General features: G+C 34.1%; 1 protein-coding gene and 1 non-coding gene across 8 annotated transcripts in view; both read left to right on the forward strand.

Annotated features, from left to right (window-relative positions):
* Window positions 1–16,134, forward strand: part of MAGI2 (membrane associated guanylate kinase, WW and PDZ domain containing 2) — a 1,490,397-nt gene that overhangs the window by 100,952 nt on the left and 1,373,311 nt on the right. The gene's annotated exons all lie outside the window — the stretch shown is intronic.
* LOC112134436 (U6 spliceosomal RNA) lies at window positions 6,123–6,229 on the forward strand. The gene has a single exon (XR_002915868.1). It is a non-coding gene; the product is annotated as a U6 spliceosomal RNA (small nuclear RNA).

Here is a 16,134-nt window from a genome sequence, read left to right on the forward strand (position 1 = left end):
CTGCCACTTTTAAGCCATGGGACCTTGACCAAATCACTCAACCTCTCTAGACTCAATTTTCTTTTAGGCAAAATAATAATAACAGCACCACAAAGAGTGTTGTGGGGAATAAATAATCAGAACTTGGCACATATTAAGTGCTAGCTATTATTATTGTTATTATTAACTAAAAGAATCTTTGAAGGTCATCTTATTTAATCCCTTCTTTTTCTAAGTAAGAGGCTGAGATCCTAAGAAGTAGAATACTTGTCCAGGGTTACAAAGGAAGATAGAAACAGCAACCAGATTTCCTAATATCCAATCTAGTGTTATACTTGTAAGCAAAAACAACATTTGCAAGATAATGAATGCTAATGCTGTATTTAGAATTTATTTGTATCATTTTACAAATCCCTAAGCCTTTTCTACAATCTGCCTGTTCCTACTGAGAAATAATATCACCTAATTATAAATTTTTATGGATATTGATAAAAGGAATGAATCAACAAATTATGAACACACTGTTATATTTTATAAATCCATAAAACCTTAAAGATAGCCTCTTTTATGTACAAATAATATACTACATAGAAAGTGAATGAAAAATAATGATACAAATAGTTTTACTTACATAATAGAGATGTCTCTTTTTTGAGCTAAATACTTTAAGACTTCCTGAATATTTGTCAAAAGTAATGATGTGGAGCAGAGTTGCTGTTCCCTCCTGTTGTCTTAAATGGGTTGGCTTCTTCTGCATTGCATATTTTTTTTCTAAAAGAGAAGAGAGCACAGTGATTAATGCACATATATTTTATGTTGTTAAAGCTTCAAAAATGATAAAACCCCATTTTCACAACAGATTAGAAATATTTTGCTTCTGGAAAAAAAGTGATGAACTACATAAATAGAAAACTCAAAAGTGGCTGTATATGATGAATGCTTCACTTTACCTGAGAAGCTGTTTTTCTCTGATGGCCAGAAAAAAAAAAAAGCAGAAAACTCGTCTTTTTGATTTGTAGAAACTTAGATAAAAATAGTTTCTAGGCTTCCTTTCAAATTAATATTCAACACACAAGTTACTGAGCACTTACCTGCAAGGCAACTAGTTACTGGGGACACTGAAATTGATAAGGCAGATTTGACCATCAAGGTCATTATAATGACTAGTTATATTTTTTGTCCTAACATGTTGCTGACTTACAAATCCAAACTATGATTATGTACTAGCATCAAAAAATTTAATAAATAGAATGGAGACAATGTCAGAGCTTATATACACATTAAATGGTCTCCCCTTACTACCATACTCTGATTACATTAAATAGTATCAGAGGCATGGTTGATTTTCAGTCAAAAATACCACTGTCATTTTCTTTATTTGTGTAATTAAACTAGAAGATCTGCAGCACATTAAAACAGAGCTGAAATAAGACTGCTTAAATGACAGCATTTTGCTTTGGGGCAAATAAAACATTTCTGGAAAATTCATTATCTCTTAAGTAGGCATTGTTTACATATTGTAAAAATGCTTATTTATTTCATTAATAAGATTGGATCTTATATGTTTATTTATTTTCATCAAATGCAATATCTTAATATACTTGACTTACATTTTTAGAGTAAAGGATTTACCAACTAGTTTGCTTTATAATAAGATTTTATGGTGCAAGTTTCCCCTGATAATTTCTAAGGATAATTTGTTGTCATCAGAAGATAATGTATATGTGATACTAACTGGTATTGAATCTCTAAATAATAGAGCACTAGTAATTTTACTTAAGATTTTTCTGTGATATAATCCTGCGATAGTTTAAGGTTTATGGCCATACACACAAAGCTATACATGAAATATTTCCAAATAATAACTGTACTTAAGTTTTATCCATGCTTTTATTATTCATGTTTCTTGGACTTTTCAGCTGAAGTCTACCAAAGAAACAAACAGAGTGTATCTGTAAGGAATCTTCTCAGTATGATATATGTTAAAATTAAGGGGAGAACAGCTCTTCCACATGGGAAGTCTGGTACATTGGAAGTGCAGGAATGGAGCTCAAGGAAGAGGTATAAGATGAAAGTGACAAGAGAAGAAGACCAGAGCTCGGTGAGATAATTCGTGTGTAACATAAGCCTAGTTAAAAATCTAAGCAAAACTGATCACTCAATGTCAATGAAGCTGTGCAGACAGAAAAAATGGCTTAAGATAGGGATGATCCACAGTGTGGCAGAGGCAAAGAAGAAAAGATAACACAGAAAGAATCATGGGATTATGGAAGAACAGAGGCTTGAGTAATTAAGGCAGGATTGAGGGGAAATGAAGTCATTTAGTATTGATCATGTATTCACATAATTTAATAAAATTATAAAGAATTAAACATAGATTTGACATATCTTTTTGGTCATGATTTTAGTGTGCTATTTTTCTGCAAGACGTCGACATGACAGAAAGACATTCGGTTATTCATTATTTCAACCAACGAATATTTACGGAACAGGCTCCTTGTAAAATAAAACATTGTTCAAGCCATGTTAGGGCAAAATTAAAAAGGTAAAGATGAACACTCTCAAATTAACATAAAAAAGGTGAGGATTGTTGGAGTCAAGAATTGATGGGATCATGGCCACAAATAAAGAAATGACAACATTTCCAGGGAATCTGAAAAACAGTGACTCAGGATGTTCAAGACAGCTGGAGTCTCTATGCTCACATAAGATCTACTATAATAGTGTATTAGAGCTATTATCACAGATGTGAATTCAATGAGCAATAATCAGTTGTATAGGACACATCCCTACAAACCATTGTGTAATTGTGTGAACCAACAGCTCTAAGAATGCAAAAGGAGAGATCATTTCTGCCTAAGAAAACCAGATAAGGTGTGAGGAAATGTTGAACATGGGATCCTGGCCATAGGAATGGAAAGTATTCCAGCAGTAATAAACTGGAGGAAGAGCAATAACCCAGGAGTATAGAGGGTTCAGCAAACCATAAGATAAATATAGTACCAGAAGCACAGACTTTTTTGAGAGAATTAGTGGATCAGAGAACTGAAGAAAGACTCAGTACAGAGGGCAGTACAGTTGCAGAGAGCCTTAGTGCCTAGAAAAGGATTGATGCTGTAACAGTCTGATGAGCAAGATAAATCAGAATCAAAAGCTGTTTAGGGAAACGTATCCCACCACATGTTGAAAACAAGAAGGGAAAAACTCATGGTAAAGTAATTTCATCATAAATTTTATACTCTGAAAACAAAACCTCAAAACTGGATTGAGTGGTGAAATGTTCATAGGAAATTATATGAGTATTTGCAAGGATAGTTGGGAAGAAATGAAGCTACTTGTGTTAATAAGTGATTTCTTAATTAAGTAGGAAGTGAGCTGAAGGAAGGACTCATAAGAAAATGAAAACAATAATGATGGCTTCTTTTTACTAATTAGGCCAGAATGGCAACCTTACAAAAAAATCTAAGTGTTGGGTATTACTTTTCCCTCAAAAATTATGGATTCTTTTGTTCATCTCATCTAACTTAAAGGTCTATTCTTCCTTTAATCTGACTAGTAAAATGTAATTTTAAGAAGAGAAAAATGTAATAATGGTTTACCTATGAGCATTCTTAACAATGGAAGTTATTGCCAGATCATTTGGTAATATTTTTACATTTAATACGCCTCTTCACATTTGGCAGTTTTCTGTGCAACAGTGGAAATAATGGATAAGGGGAGATTTTCTTGGCTAGGAAATAGTGAGTGTAAAATGAATGAAAATCTTGAACTCAGGCATACACTTAAGATGCTAGTTATGACTACATATTTCAAAAAGCTGTTACTATCACACAGAATCCTTAGAACCAAGAAGTGATTTAGCCTCAAAGTTTATTTTTAACAAAGTTTATTTTAAATTGCCAATTTTTCTTCTTCATAATTCTTAGATTTTTTTAGAACACATCCAAGAAACAAGTATTATGAGAATTTCTCAATTCTGAAACTTAGCAGATTTAGTTAATAGCATTTTTTGCACTGAAGAGAACATCAAAATCCAACCTTAAGACTTGGTGTCTTCCTGGATTCTTAGATTCTGGTGTTCATACATGCATTAGTATGCTCGGACTGTTGTAGCAAAGTACCACAATTGAGTGACTTAAACAACAGAAATTTATTTTCTCACCGTTCTAGAGAATAGAATTTCAAGATCAAACTGTCAGCAGGGTTGGTTCCTTCTGAGTCCTGTGAGAAAGAATCTATGCCATGCCTCTTCTGCTGGTTTGCTGTCAATCTGTGGTGCTCCTTGGCTTTATGGGAGCATCGACTTGATCTCTTTCATCATCTTCACATGGTGTTCTCCTGATGTATGTGTCTGTGCCCACATTTCTCCTTTTCATAAGGACATGATGAGTTATATTGGATTGGGGCATACCCTACTCAGTATGATTTCATCTAAACTAATTACACTGCAGTGATCCTGTTTCCCAACAGGGTGACATTCTGAGGTACTAGGAGTTGGGACTTCAACATAAGCATTTAGGAGGACACAATTCAACCCATAACAATATGTATTAAATAGATGGATATGGACATTCTTGGAGTCAACCTGCAGATTATCTACTCATTTGAGATCATTTGTCTGTCATAGTTACACACAGAAATTAAAGACAGGGCAGTTTTCATCAGAAGAGGGATTGTTTTCCAGAAGTACCCAAGCACTACTACTGGGGATCACCTCTTAACTGACTCCCCTAATATCAACTCTTACCCTAACCCCAATTCTCTAGCGTATGCTTTACCTGAGTCACCCAGGTAAATGCCACATTTATATTACCCTGTTCCCTAATAACTTTCAGTGGCTTCTTGTTACCTGCAAGGTAAAACGCAAGTTCCTAAGTGTGCCATTTAGTCTTCCATCCACCAAAGTATCCCTGCCATTTAATACTGTCAACTGTCACATGTACAAATCCGAAGTTCCAGCTAAATTTAGGTACTCACTGTCTTCTGAACACACCAGAAACTTTATTTTTGCACCTTTGTTTATATCTATTTTTATTGGCATAAGAAATCCTATTTCTTTTATGTGGCCTATGAATCTGACTGAAATGCCACCTCCTCTATGACACCATCACTATTCACAAGTTATTCCTGCCTCTCATCCCTATAGCAATCATTCCTATAGCAATTGCTCATTTCTGTAGCAATCTTATAAGTTATTTTGTACTCATTTCTCTTTGCATTGCTAGATTTCTAAAACATGTTTATGTCTTACCTCCCTAGCTAGCCTGTAAACATCTTGGGAGTAAGTAATTCTGTTATTCATAGTGTAATACTGGTCCTCAGATGTTATTGATGTAATTAGTATTGATTCATTGTACTGTTTTTTTTAACCAGTGAAGTGTTTTGTAGCCGTGTTTTTATTTCTTTTAAATCATTGAGCATCCATAGTTAGTTGTTACATCTCTAGTTCACAGAGTTTGACATTATCTCACATATAGTCGGGGGTCAAGGGATTTGGATTCATCTCATTGAACTAGTTTATCCAGTCCTCACTTACTTACCTTATCTATAAAATTAGGAAGTAACACTAATTTAGTTCTAAGGTTACTCTCAGATCTAAAATTCCGCAATTTAAAAGTCTATACATTGTATTTTTTAAAATGCAATCTCTATGTAAAGTTAATCAGGCATGACAAGCTTGTATACAGATACATGGATGGATGTAATTGATTAAGTGTTGTTGCTTTTTTGTTAGTGCTGTTTGTTTTAAAGTGATCTATTGAAAATGAAAACTAAAAGGTAATTTGAAGGCAATTCCTGTAATGTTACATAAGAAACTACTCCTAGCAGCGATTAGCTACAGGGAGCAGAATCAGGGAAATTAGGGGTAGTAGAATTTTCAATTTAATATTTTTTTAACAGAATATATATTACTTTCAAAATTAAAAAATAATAATTAGCCAATTTGGGGCCAATGCCTTTTTTTTTAAAGAAAATACATCAGGCTGGTGAAAATCAATAATAAAAATAAATATAAATGTCTTCTTCCTCCTTCATATTCCTCCACTTAGATGCAAAGTGTCAAATCTAAAAGTGTCTGTGAAATACATAGATAGCTTTATTCATGTCCTTTCATATTAGGATATGCAAAGTGGTTCCTCATGGTGCTCACTTCAGTAGCATATATACTAAAATTATAATAATACCCAGAAGATTAGTATGGCCCTTGTGCAAGGATGACACACAAATTTGTAAAGCATTCCATATTACCATATTTTACCCCCCAAAATTACAAAGTGACACAAGGAAACATTTGGAGGTGCTGAATATGTTTATTACTTGGACTGTGGTGATGTTATGATGAGTATTTGCATATATTCAAATTCATAAAACTGTGAACAATAAATATATGCAACTTTTTGTATTTCAATTATGCCTCAGCAAAGCTGTAAATGTAAAAATGTACTTCCTCGGGCCGGGCATGATGGCTCACACCTGTAATCCCAGCACTTTGGGAGTCTGAGACGGGTGGATCACCTGAGGTCAGGAGTTCGAGACCAGCCTGGCTAACATGGTGAAACCCCCTTTCTACTAAAAACAATGCAAAAAAATAGCCAGGCATGGTAGCACGTGCCTGTAATCCCAGCTACTTGGGAGGCTGAGGCAGGAGAATCACTTGAACCCAGGAGGCAGAGGTTGTAGTGAGCCGAGATTGCGCCATTGCACTCCACCTTGGGCAACAAAAGCGAAACTCTGTCTCAAAAATAAATAAATAAATAAATAAATAAGATAAAGTGCTTCCTCATGATAATTAGTGAAGAGACTAGTGTTTTGAACATGAAGAAAAAGTAAAATAAACACGTAACCTAAGAGAAGCAAAATAATACGTGGTACTTACTATCTGAATTGACTAAATTACAAGTACATAAGCACTGTATGTGATTCTAAATTTTCTGGAATATCAGATTAAGAAGAGTTTCTTGGCTATATCCTTTTAATTGCATAATAAAAAAGCATCTAAATAATTTTACAGAGAAAAACTATCTTGACATTGACTTAAAGATAAAACCCCCACTTTGTTAGTTCTTCTGTAAGGGATATTGGGACACAGAACAGACCATGTCTTCAACTACAGTTTTGAAAAAGATGCACTTTGTTTAATGGACATTTCTTTTATTGAGGCCCTAACAGTATTGAGAGCATAATATTCTATTTTAACACAGGGTACTGAGTTATTCTTGCAGAGAACGAATAACAAGGCCTAGGCCCCTCATTTTCTGATGATCCAATTTTGTCAAGGTTTAACGGGAATGAAACCTTGGCTTCGTTTCATTTCATTTCATTTCATTCCTGTTAACGGGAATGAAATTTCTGGCTCATTACTGTTTCCATCAAATTGCCTTACAACACTCTTAAATGTATCATTTTAAAGTGAGTTTAGTATGTGAGACCAAGAGAGGGAGGAACCTAGTAGGTAGGTATGCCCTCTTGTGGAGTTCTTATTCAGAATCAGCCTCTGTTACAGTACAAGTAAACCAGAAAGGTGATGGACAAGTTCAAGAAAAGTTAGTTCACTAACTAGACAGTGAAAACAAGTGGATCTGGAGCTAAGGAACAGAACTCTAGTCCCAGGGTCAAGATAGCATTAAGGTCGGTATAAGAAGTTACCCAGTTCTCCTTTCTGCAGCAAAATAATGTAGGGTACCCAGGAGCTTACCAAAATACTGGGGAAGAAGTTAAGACAGACATTGGAAGTGCACATCAGTTCAACCTGTTGGAAATTCAACTGAAGATTTCAACCTGTTAGAACTTCAACTTGTGGGATTTTCAAGTGGTTGAAAGACCAAGACTAGGTTTAATCACAATTTGTTATAGGATCCCCATCCTGGTCTTCATGAACTAGGCTCTATTGGCCACTGCAGATAACTGCGCACTGCTTCCTCAAACAGGAGTGTTGATATTTATGAACTATCACCTTTCTAAGGTAAAGGCATTTCACATGACAGGAAAATATGACCTCTTTTTATTTTTGTTGGTAAAGCCCTCTTTGCACCAGATTCTGAGTGCAGAGATTAACCAAATTGTTCTTCACTTGTATTTTTCTATCATCTCGTCCAACAAATACTCAATCCAAGAACTATCACCTCTTGCTTAAGGGTGATTTTGTTTTAAATAAACACAGCTCATTATTTCTACCAATGTCAATGTGGAGAATGAAGGAAACTGACATTTATTAAACTTCACTTATGAATCAGTTATGCTGCCAACCAGTAATTTTACTAATTTGTTCATGATCTTATGCTTAGAACTTGGATCAAATCCAGGTCCATTTAATGCCAAAACATTTATTTCCACTGAGTATTACTGCCCAATACAAAAATTAAAGTAATTTTCTCTGACCCTACATGTATTTCAGGCATTTCTTGACCCAATACTTACAACATAAGTGCTGTGTGCTCAAATTTACCTTCTATGTAACTCCAGATTTAAGGATCTTTCCACTAGAGTCCTGTGTATTCAGATGCAGAAAAACAGTCAAGTTCACTGGCTATAGTTCATAAATAATTTTTACAATAGGTGTTTGCTTCATACAGTAAGTTCTAACTTTCAAGGATGACCCTGTGCCAGAGTTCCCGTATTCAACAAAATGGCTAAGAGCTTCTCCAGGATCCAGGACTGATGCTGGCTCCTTTCCTGAAACCTCAGGTAAATGGCCGTCCTAGGGATGCAAGTTTGTATCAGAGTTTAAGATAAAAGACTAGATTTATTGAGTTATGAAGTCCAAAGGCACTTCTGGACATTCATATACACACGTTCACACATACACACACCATTCTGCCTTCCCCAGCCATATGCACACTTACCCAGGAAATTTGTGCACAAAAGCTTGTCTAGGAAAAAATAACTCTTTCAATAGACAAATAACTTTTAAAAACTGGCAGACAATTAATACCAAAATCCTATTAGAAAAAAATGTGAAAGAAAGCAACAAATTTGTCAATAGATGAGCATTTATAAGAAAAATGTTGCTACAGGCCAGATATAAAAGCTGTCAGCTAAAGTTTTACTATGCATTGAAAATTGTAATAAAGCTTTTACTACTATGAAGGAAGACCATGAATCATAAGTGCAAGAACTCAAGACAGTGGGAGGAAATAGAATTTCAATTGGCAGAATTCAGTGAAGTGGAAGAAACAAACTAAAACCACAAACAAAACAAACTAAAATCACAGAAATATAAAAGAATTACACAGAGGACACATGAGAATAGACACTGAAGAAAACACAGCAAAGAGATAGAAGAAATAAATGAGGCAAGGCAAGAAATCAAACTTAAAATGGATTATATAAAGAATTAGGGAAGAATGATAGGTACATAAACCAGACAATACAGAAGCTATATATTCATAATTAGAGTCCATGAAAAACAAAACCAAAACTAATAGAACAGAACAAGTATTTGAAAATATAATTTGAGGGGAAAAAATGTTAAAAACAGAAAAGAATAACCATATCTATTGAAAGCATATATTATGTAGCAGTAAAAACTGAGTCAATGCTGAGACATATCTTTCTGCTACATACTCAGGATGTATGTACCTACGACATATTCTAGTAAATTGATACGAAACGCATCTTTTAAATGGCCAGCCAAAAAGATCATATTATTTACAGGAGGAAAAAAACTCAGGCTGGCCTTTGATTTCTGCTTGTTTGTATTCAGCACTAGACGTTAGTGGAACAACACCTCTGAAATACTCAAGGAAACAAAGTTTAAGCCGGGGATTTCATGTCCAGCCAAGATATTCGTTAAGTATAAAGCCACAAACAATATAGAATGTGCCACAACTCAAGAAATACTGCTCACGTACCAGAGACTGAACTTCAGCCAATCAAGGATGACAGGGAAAACTTTAGCAAATGGCTGGTGATAAGCACTTAATATACTTAGTAGAACTAAGACTAAAGGAAATGTGTGGATTAGATGAAAAAGTCCAAAATAAATTGTATATGCCCTGGCAATTCAAAATATACAAATAACAAAACATTGGGAGAGTAACACAGGAAGAATTTTAGTGATTTCTCAAAAAACAAACAAACATATAACTACCATATGTAGAAACCTATAGGTACAATATTGACTGATTGCATCATCTGTAACAGTGTGGAGTCAAAGTATATTACCTAAAACTGATAAATTAAGTAATAGAATTATAACATAGTGTGGTTGTATCACTTAACAGTACAAAACAGTAAATAAACATTATTTTTTAAAATCATACACAATTACTAAATAGCTAAAAACAGAAATGTTTGACAATTTGGCATGGCAATAATGAATTTTAAAATTGTACATCTAAAACTTGCATAGCCCTTTAAATAGAATGATGAGGTGAATATATACTTTTCTCCCAAGAAGATACTCTTAAAATAACTTATGGCAAAACATAACCATGAAATAAATATCGTGCTCCTCCTTGTACTTATTTTCTAGAAAATTTATTATATTGAATGAAAGTATGGCCAAGTTGAAGATTATAAGCCTAAAGAAAATAATAGTACAATAATATCTACTGACTTTTGGTAGATAATACCACTTGAGTGGCTGCAGAATCAGTTTCTTTTCCTTGGCTCTGAATGCTGAATCAAGAATCAAGGAAGCATTGTCCCTTAGCAGGAAGTGGGAGTACCCCCGTAGGTTGACAGTGAAGTCTTCTCTCTCAAGGTGTGGCTGCGAGGCTCTCCCATCACTGACATTGTTATTTAGGGGAACTTCTGGCTCTTTCATCTCAAGGGAGCAAAAATATGTTACAACATTTAACATGGGATACAATATATTTAGGGGTCCTAGACACCTTTGAGAATCTGACGAAAGCAGTAGGATCTTTCTCCAGAAAAAAACATACATGTCACATATTGCCTAGAATCCTATGGAACTCACAGAATCCCCAGAAGCTCATCCAAAGAGACTCTCAAAATGTACGGACTCCAGGTTAAAGACCCTGGTTTTAAAAGTTCTTTGGACTTTGGTCAGAATTTTCAGTGTTGAGCTTGCTGGTCAGAAATACAGGTGTTACTGCATGCTCTTATGGAAGGAAGGCTGCCAAAATAACATTTCCAATCCACCTAAGGTTTCCTTCTTATTTATTCTGGTATGAGTGACAGTCCTCAAAGTCTGATCACCAGACCACCTAACTTAGAATTACCTGGATTCCTGTTAAAAATGGAGGTGGATTTGTTTATTTCTAAACCACACACTAATCCAGAAAAGGCAGATACCTCTGCAACAGTAAAGCTTCCCCTGCTTCTCCAAACTCTATGTAGAACAGCAACAAATAAACAACCCCACCCTTAGTCTCACTGCCTTCTAAAATGAAACATTCCAGAGCTGCTGCAATAGGTTGCCAAGGGGAATAATTAATCATTATAAATCCAAAAGTGCAAAAGTATTTTTGTTTTGTTTTGCTTTTTTTCTATTTTAAAGTGACTAACATTTTGAGAGCATTTACCACATGCCAAACCTACAGGTAGACACTATCACAAAGGATGTTTTATGTTCATTGCTGCTCAATCATCACTTGTCCTAAAAATAGGAAGATATTCCCGGGTCACTAGCTTTACTCATTTGCATGCAGCTCAGCGTTGGTGGCAATGCTGAAGCAAGCATACAAGGATGTCTGACTAGTAGGCACACACCACATCACAATTAAGGTTCAATTACCCATGTGGCAGCTAGGCAGGATGGAGCCCTGTGTTCTGTCTTTTAGTCAGAGATTAGAACATGTCTTAAGAATGAGCATTGCCCTACATGGTTATCTCTATGGGCATTGTAGTTCAATTTGGAAAACACAAAGCACTTTTTTTTTCCAGCAGATTTTCACTATTGTGTTTTTTTAAGAGGTGATCAAATAGGTACCCAAGATAAAGGAATGTCAGGATTTATGGATTAAAATCATCACTTTTCATTGTACCAAAAAAGACTGATGGAATTTTGATCGCAAACTTGAACCAACTGCTCAGATTACTTCATTCAAATCTGAGTGCATCTCTTTCTGCACTGCTGACTTATGCTGTAGATCTTTCTCTTTACAATTTTCTTTATCTTCATATAAAGTGAAACTCTGGACATGTATAGGAATGTGCACACAATATTTAATTTGTTAGTCTGTGCCTGGCGGGGCCAATGCAGCAGAGTCTCACATGCTCCAAGTTGTTATTGCGCTTCTATAGAATTCACAATGAATTTCACAGTGGAATGTACAATATAAAATGTTCCCGATTTCACACACCTTTTAAAGTAAAAAGATCGCTTGGAAACTTTGTAAATTCAAATAAAGTGAACTAGATAGACTTTTTGGTGTTTCTCTACTAAGGGTCTTAAATACTGAGGAAAATAGACTTTTCTTCTGTTTTCAATTTCAGATGTCACCATTTTAAAATAAATGTTATTATGTATATCTCGGGTTATAACATGATGTTATGGGATACATATAGATAGTAATATGATTACTGTAGTCAAGCAAATTAATATATCTATCATCTCACAGAGTTAGTTTTTTTTTTTTTTCTGTGACAGAAGCAACTAAAATGTAATTAACAGAAGTCCCTGGTACAATACAATTTTATTAACTCTAGTCCTCATGTTGTGTGTTAGATCTCTAGATTTGTTCATTCTACATATCTGCTACTTTGTATCATTTGACCTACATCTTCCGTCTTCTCCTTATCCCCTAACAACTGTTATTCTCGATCTCTGTATTTTTATTCAGCCTTTAAAAAGGAGATCCTGCCATTTGCCAAAACATGGATGGACCTGGAGGACATCATACTAAGTAAAATGAGCCAGACATGGAAAGAAAAGTAGTATATAATCTCACTTATAGGTGGAAGCTTAAAAAAAGTCAAATAATTATATTTAATTATTAAAAGCCACTGTTAGCATTAAAATCCAAATATACCATTAACTCAGTCGTCTTCACACACACTATTTGAATTTCTTCTATCCTGATTTTATCAATGCATACATTGTAAATGAAATACTGTACTGTGTAAGCGCCTTCTTTTTTCTTATACATAATTTGTTTTTATTTTCATATTGGTCATTATTTAAATTGTATAAATTATAAGAGTATTTAATTCCATATTGTTAGATAGATCGTCCTAGTTTTATTTTTATAAGTAACTCTACCATAAACAGTTTATAGTACTATACAACGTACTGATGTTTAAGAGCTTGGGCTTTGAAGTTGGGCAGAATAAGCCTCAAATCCTGTCAGAACCTCTTAATAGTAGTGTGACTTTAGACATGCTATTTAACCTGCCTGAACCTCAGTTCACCTGTGTCCTAAATGGATACAGAATGATAGCTTCCTGATAAATCTATCCTGAGAATTAAATAAGATAACCTATGTAAACCAATATATTGTAAATGCTCAATAGATGTTAGCTATTGCTATAACAATTTTTGTCCTTCCGAATTATCAATTTGGGTTGATTTCCCAAGAATGAGAATATTGGTTAAATGATTTGGAGACTCATTAATTTAGTCATAATATAATTGAATGTCTACTCTATGTTAGGTGCTGAAAGAAAGTGGTGAACAGTCAGGTGAGGCCCCCAAATAAGAGGTGTTTGCAGTTTGGAAGAGAAGATAGACATTACATTAAGTCATTATATTTAAATATAGTGTTGCAGAAGAGAAAGTAAAAGTGTTAAAAAATGTAGACCAAGGAGATATATATTGCCTAATTAACTTCCAAACTATTGAACATTTAAAATAATATGTGAGAGTAATGCACTAGTTACCGAAATTCTCAATAGCTTTTAGCTCAAATTTTTCATTTCTACCTTAATATCTGCAAAATAATTTTGTCAGAAAGATTTACCCATCTTTTGTCCACTAAGGATGTTGCTGTGTACTTCAGAAAATAAAATTATCTTACTACATATTACGGATTCTCCTTTATTTCCTATATATTTACCATTTTTCTATATATTTTCCTATATATTTACCATTTTTCTGATATTAAGTGTTGTGGTTATTGCACTAAAGTTTTGCAGTTTTACATTACTACATATATCTTGCCTTTCCTGTATAATTTCTTCCATTGACCCAATATTTGTACTGTACATTTTCCAAGGATCTTTCTATTCTTGACCTGGAGAGTTCTCTCGCTGTATCTAAAAATGCCACTCATATCACAGCAGGCATTTTTTCCCTTTTCTATACATAAACCATGGTCACTGACGTTCACTCAAGCACTGTGCAAAGAAGTAAAATGCAGCTTGAAGACGCAACCTAAACACTCTGCTCTGCTAAAAATAAACTATGTTAAAGTCATTATAGACCTTTTTATTTTTGTTAAGAAAAGGTGATTTATGTTGTCAATTTTGTAAAATCTTCAGAGTATCTTCATGCTTTAGAGGGGGATCTCCCCCCACTGTAAAAGTGACTCTTACAATTTACATTTATATTTATGTTGTTCTTTTACAAAGATGATTCACCAAGTCATAGCTCAGCCGTGTAAACCAAGAACCAAAGCACTTATGCTTGAGAAATTTCAACATGAATGTTACCATGGAGACTTTTTCTTAGTATTTAAAAACCACTCCTTTTGGACCACATTTGAATGTTCTTCAAGTAGCCCATGAAAATTGTTTATAATTATACATGTCATACATATATAATTGAATTATGCTTTCAAGAATAATCTGATGAAGATGGATAGAGTACTAGAATTTAATTAGTCCTGAGGACAGACTATGTCATCATTACACTTTATCAATTACAGATCTTTGATGGAAGCATCACATAGTTTTCATTTTTATATTTCCTGTATTTAAATTCTCAACTAAGCTCTCCAAAATTGCAAGAGCAATATGGCTAGAGGTAAAGATGGTAATACAACAACATTACTCTTTCCAAAAGTATACCGTAATTCTTTAAAATAGGGACTGTACTCCCTGGGCATACATAGATATGGTTTAAGTAGAGGATCACCTGATAGTCTGACTCAGGGCAATATTCAAATTGTTTAACAGCCAAGGCCTCCAGTGGTACCAGATATTGCTTTGTTGTAACTGGATTATGCAGAGATCAAAGGCAGGGGCTTTTAATGAAATTATAAAAGACTTATAAAAAAGAGAAGATTATGAAAAAGTCCTAAATTAAATACAATTAAAATTCAAAATGATATTTCTCAACCTGAGAACTAAAATAACCATTTTTTATTAGATTCTTAACCATGCTTACTGACATCATCAATATGTAAATATTATACCAGACACTTGGAAATCCATTATATTATGTAATATTCACACCTCAGTGAGGCTGGTAGTATTAATTCTGTATTATGGATAAGGAAATGGAACACTAACGTTACATAAGAACTGGCAGAAATAGAATGTGAATCTGGTCTCCTAACTTCAAGTCGTTTCCTCAGTCCAATGTCACAGCTGCCTCTCAAAGGTGTTTACTAGATGTATGTAGAGATGACATGGATGGGTGTTGCTGGGTGAGTAATTAGATAGCAAACCTATTTCATGGTTCTTTCACAGTGTAGTATCATCCTTAACTCTAAAATACTAAATATTTTTGGAAAGTAAAAATGTTCTTTCATCAAGGGAAAGTTTCCAGAGGATATTAGAAAAGTATTTTTAAAAGTTGATTACTTATAAAATTCCTAGAAGAATACAGTGACCTGCTAGTATTAAAAAATACTTTTCTTCCGCTTGAGTTGTTTGTGCTATTATTTTCAATTAATTTTTATTTATGTATTTTAACTCCATTGTCTTTTTTATTTTTGTATCAAGTGAAAATGTTTTGAAAATGACTCGGGTTAACAAATTAATTAAACATTCAATAAAATCACCTTTATGCCCACATCAGTAATTTAAATGAATCATGTTTTGAAAGTTTTTTAAAAAGAAAAGGTAGTAGGTTTCAGAGCTTGAATTGAATACCCAACAAAATTCTAAACCCTTATTTAGCAATTGCTTAATAAGAAATTGTAAAATAATCGAGAATAAATCCAAATACTGTAAAATGGATTGGTAGGCGTGTAGATAAGAGGAATTCTATAGATATGCTGTTTATGAACTGAAGGTCATTTGATGTCATTATTGAAAAAATGAGGCCGGGTGCGGTGTCTCACGCCTGTAATCCCAGCATTTTGG

This window comes from Pongo abelii, chromosome 6 (genome assembly GCF_028885655.2).
Source record: "Pongo abelii isolate AG06213 chromosome 6, NHGRI_mPonAbe1-v2.0_pri, whole genome shotgun sequence".
NCBI lineage: Eukaryota > Metazoa > Chordata > Mammalia > Primates > Hominidae > Pongo > Pongo abelii.